Raw genomic sequence first — 5,303 nt, 5'->3', positions numbered from 1 at the left:
GTTAAATAATGGTTAGTTCCTTCCTTCCTTCCTTCCTTCCATTCTGGTGAGTGATGAAATCTTGGGTCCTTAAAATATTAAATGAAAAATGAAGGTAATTTAATACAGGAATGGACCAAATAGGAAAGAATAGTAAAAAATAAATAAATAAAAGACTCCTGGAATGGCAAAGAATAGACTTCTTCACATGCCGTATTTGTTATAGCTGCTTCTATTTAAATTTTTGTCAAGCCCTATATTTATAAAACCTTGATTTTCATTTGAATAACTCTTATCAACTTATTCATAAGACAAATTGCTTTGATTCAACAAGTAATTGAATGCCTTTGAGATTCCTCCCCACACACTCATATGGCAGTGAAGCCAGCATTATTAATTAACAGCCATTTCCTATGGTCTAAGTAACAGATATTTCAATATTTTTTAAGGCATGGACAATACCTTGGAATCAAATGTATCTGAGCCTAAAAGATTTTGAAATCACAAGTACTTGTTTTCAACTCTGCCGCCACTCATACAATCGATTTTTCAACCATTTAAGGTCCTTTAGCTTCATGAAACAACCTTGAAAATAGACAGCATCACTGACACTGCTGAGCTAGGATTGCTTAAATGTGGGGCATAGATTCCATCATCTCAGAGGAAGATTCTTAAAGGTGATTATTTTATATATATATATATATAAATAGAAACAAGTAGCAACTGATGGGATGAGGTTCCAAATCAGGATTCTTTCTTAAAGAGGATCCCTGGTCAAGTATTTATGGAAAACCTCAATTTTCACACTCACTCCTTTCTTAAATTTTATGATGAAAACAGACACATTAAGGACTTGATGGTTCCTGCACTAATGGATTCACAAGAATGTGACAGATAATTTGAGGTTCTTTGTAACAAATTTTGCCTAAATTAACCACATAACGGTGTGAAGAATAGGTCTATTCCATTTTATTGACACATTTATTGAGCCGAAAGAGGACCTAATAGGGTATGAAGTTACTTGAAGGCACTTGAATTACCAATGGAATTCACAGAAATAAACTTGTTGGTATTTTTTCCCCATTTAATTCATTTATTCAACCTTTCTTGAGGACCAAGAAGTGGGTATATGAAGAAGACAAATTGTTTATCTTTTCTATATTTGCCATATGCTGATGACATTTTGCACCTCTTATTCGCAGTAAAAAAAAGGAGAGTGCAATAAAAAAAATGAAACAGATTGTTACATTTAAGAAAAAAATAAATTTTATCAGAATTTCCTTTCTGGTGTGTGTGTGTGTGTGTGTGTATGTGTGTGTGTGTGTGTGTGTGTGTGCAATTAACCTCTCATGCCCTATGTCAAATGTTGAGGAAAATAACAGCTTGATTCAGGGTTCATAAATCTTCTTTAAATAGTTAAAAGCAAAATTATGAGGGTATGCACTGGAATATTAAGAGTTAGGTTCATTTTATCATTTTTCAGATGGCAGTAATATACTGTCAAATTTTAACTTCAACTGAGTAGAGTTTATGAGCCAAGATATTGAAGGTGTTTGATGAGGGATCAGGGAGTTAACCATGATCCTGGGGAGGAAAAGAGGACTTCCTGTCCTACAGGATGCTTTTGCAGGTGGCTTTGTCCCAGCCTTAAGTTAGCAGGCTGGCTTTGTCTGCTGCATGCATGTACATTTTTACATTTCCCTACATACTAAGCTTAGGCTATAGGAAATAATGCAATAGTTTGGATCACATTACAGAGAATTATTTGGAACTGATAGAGGATCAGAATCATTGAAGAGTAGACAAGACATTTTGAAAATACAACAAATACCTTAAAAATATATATATATAAGGCAAAAACCTTACATTTGGATTTATGTTTGCCTGTCACTAAAGAGGGTTGGGAGTTACCAGCTAAAATGTGACCCAGTAAGAGGGACAGGTGAAGGCACTTTTGGTGAGTGACACAGCAAAGCAGACTCAGGGAGAAAATGTAACAGTTATATAGAAGTTAAATAATGGTTATAAAGTGTAGTATAATATAGAATGGCAAAACAGAAAATGAGCGAAATCTGAATTGGTTGTAGAGTAAAACAAACAAAAACCCCAGTGAAAGCAGTAATGTGAGAAAAGTACTACCTCAGCAAAAATCTTCTGGCAGTTCATGGTAGAGATCAAACAGGACTTTATCATGGGGACAAAATAATAGTTCACACCACATGGTTTCACTTAAAATGTGTGTGATGGTGTCGATGGTGATTCAGTCTGCCATGACAGTTTCACTGGTAAAGTGACATTCCATGAATTTGTGTCATAGTGTCTCTGTTGAAAAGTCTGCCTTTGATGTATAACTGGAATATGATTTTGTGATTTATGAAAATTAACTGAAAATTACATAAATAGGTGTCTGTATTCATTTCACACTGAAGTGTGTTTGGGTACTTAATCCAGTCATATTCTAATGATTAAGAAATTGTTTATTTCTATGAATGACCAAAATGTATCTTGATATTATATATAAATATAAATATATAGGTACATTATACACACACACACACGCACACACACACACATACACACATGAAGGACCTTCAGAAAATTTGTGGAAAGATTTCAATTACCTTTTAATTCCATTTTCCACAAACTTTTTGAAGTATATTTATGTAGGTATAAATAACTCACTTTTTATTGAGAAACCCATCTTCCTGAAGATTTCCAAAAGACAATAATTACTCTGCCGGGTATGTGTTTACCTTTTCTCTCTTTAAACATAGCTCATGGAAGAAAAAACCAGAGTGAAGGTGTTTGCAATACTGTATTTAAAGGTAAACCATTCTCTGACCCCCACAAAAAAAATGTTCTTTAATTTAGAGAAACCACAGCACAGCTGGGAAATCCTGTGCATACACAGGGACAGAGCTTGGGGCTTTCCTGGAGTGGGCGGTTGAACCCCAGAAGTGCTCTGGGGCACTTAGGTGGACTTTCCTGGTTGGCTGGTGCTAAAACAGCTGTCTAGTCCCACATAAAGGCCACTGCTGCCTTGGCTTTCCTTCAGCTTGCCAGTCAATGGAGACTTTATCCAGTAGAGTTTATCTTCATTGGAGGGGGTTGATCCGGTAGCACGTGTTCCTAAACACGTTCAAGCTGTGGTCTGTGAAGCAAGGGACTCCCTCCTGATTATGCTTAGTCCTGGGGTTTGCACCAGGACACCTCATGATGGAAGACAGCACTTCTACCTCCACCTGTTCTCCCCAGTCTGATCTGATATCCTTCCAAAACCTACTTGACAGGGAAAACTTTCCTCTGTTCAAACTAAGAGCGACCGGTGTTTAAGTATACACCGTATACATTTTCTGTCTATTTAAGTTTATTGGGGGTGGGCAGGACAGGATGATGCCAGGAAAGTGTCCTATGCTTACATTTTTATCGACTTTTAATTCATGAGTGCAAAATGTGCTTAAACATTGATTAAGTGACCTATATCCTATTTAGGGTACACTTTGTTAAAATATTGATGTCAATATTGGGAAATAATTTAGAATCACAGATTGCTAGGACTTCACTATGACTGAGCAATTGTTTCTATGTCCTTATTTAGACACAAGGAAACTGAGTCACTTAAAGCTGCAATGATTCATTCTGGTACTTGTATTAGACACTATTTGTGAAATGAAGTTTAAATACCTGAAATTTCAGTTTTTAGCATATCTGTTTTTGCCAATTCATTTGAAGCTTACAAAATTAGGAGAAATGGGCAAACATAGCAAAGTGAATTATTTTATTTCAAAGTCTACTCTTCTTTATTGTGTAGCAGACACTTAAACAGATATGAGTACATCATTTCCATGAAAGGAACTAGGGTAGAAAGCAGGAAAAAAAATTCCAACACTGAAAGCAACACTTGCTACTAGACACCCCGTGTTGTTCTACAAAATACAGTGAAAGCACCTTACCTGGTTCTAATCTTCCCCCACTCAACTTGATTCTTTGTTTTTATCTGCAATCCAGGATCAAGTTTCTTTTTATTTTTTGAGGTGCTGATTAATTGCATTTCTTTGATCGTCTTGCTGTGTCTCAGACATTTTTAAGAGAGGATAAAACTTTTTTTAGGGGCGCCTCCTTCTCTCCCACCAAGGGTTTGTTCAAGATGAGAATTTTATATCTTTCATCTCTGCAGAAACTAGTGGATTCTGCTTCTTGGTTCGTATATGTTTAATCCTGGGAGATATAAACAAGAGGGAAAAAGTCTACCATCAGTAGATTCAAGGTCAACCAAAGAGTTCTAGAGGCAAAAAGAGCCAAGATCCCCCTTGCAGGTGCATGTGTGCTGTGGGGAAAGAGAGAAGTCAGTCACAGAAGTCCGGTGTGGAGGGTTTGGTCTGTGAGTTTATTGTCAAATGTCAGGGTTTACACATGAGGCAGCTTGGCGAAATCTGTATTTTTATGACGATTAATCTGTATCAGAGGCCTGGTCTAAGGGAAAACACAAGTCAGGATAAGGAATTACTAACTTAGGAGCGGAATGACCTGTTTCAGATATAATCACATCCCACTCCTGGCCATGGTATTTTGGGGTGATGGTTCCTGGTAATGCATACCTGTGAAAGTATTTTCATGTCATGGCTTTTATGAGATGCTTTGCATTTACCTGAGAATTAATTATTGTTGGTCAAACAGCTTGACTGGTTTGTCACTAGACTTTTCTTTTGGTTTTTACCATTCCCCAGTGAAGGACTCAAGTGTGCTGCTGTGGTCACAGCTCTCCGTGTGTCTGATACCGTGATGCTCTCATGTAAATGTGCTTCGAATGAACGTTTTTCTCATTTCATTGAGAGCCATTTTACATTCTGACTTTGCTGTCATCGCTTTCATACAGTGGGGCTTTGATTCTGCAGGATTAAAACAAGGAGCTAATGATTCTGTCTGATGGAAACTTTCAGGGTTGGAGGCTAGCAGGTTTTGCTCACTGGAATGATAAAGCTGACTCTGATTATTACACGATGACTAATTTTACAGAATACAAACTGGTTTTAGTTCCTTTCTAGGGCTTTCTTAGACAGTACTGTTTTCGTGTTTTAAAATAACCTTTTTTTTAAAATTTTTTTGTCTTTTTCCGTGTCCGGCAACAGATCGCAACCCTCAGTGTCGCCCCTGTACCGGACCGGGGACGGGCAACGGGATCGCAACCCTCGGTGTTGCTCCCGCCCCTCGCTCAGCCAGTGAGCAGGACCCGGTCTGCATGTGGGATCCGAACCCTCGGCGGGAGCGTCACCGTGCTTCCCAAGCGGCGCACTGTAGCAGTGCGCCACCGGGCCGGCCCTCCA

The 5,303-nt window shown here is 38.0% G+C and overlaps 1 protein-coding gene across 1 annotated transcript in view; it reads left to right on the top strand.

Moving 5' to 3' along the window:
* LOC103597738 (neuroligin-4, X-linked-like) overlaps nt 1-5,303 on the top strand; it is a 77,108-nt gene that overhangs the window by 10,545 nt on the left and 61,260 nt on the right. The gene's annotated exons all lie outside the window — the stretch shown is intronic.

Source organism: Galeopterus variegatus, unplaced genomic scaffold, assembly GCF_000696425.1.
Source record: "Galeopterus variegatus unplaced genomic scaffold, G_variegatus-3.0.2 Scaffold2403, whole genome shotgun sequence".
NCBI lineage: Eukaryota > Metazoa > Chordata > Mammalia > Dermoptera > Cynocephalidae > Galeopterus > Galeopterus variegatus.
This window is presented reverse-complemented; position numbering and strand designations above follow the sequence as displayed.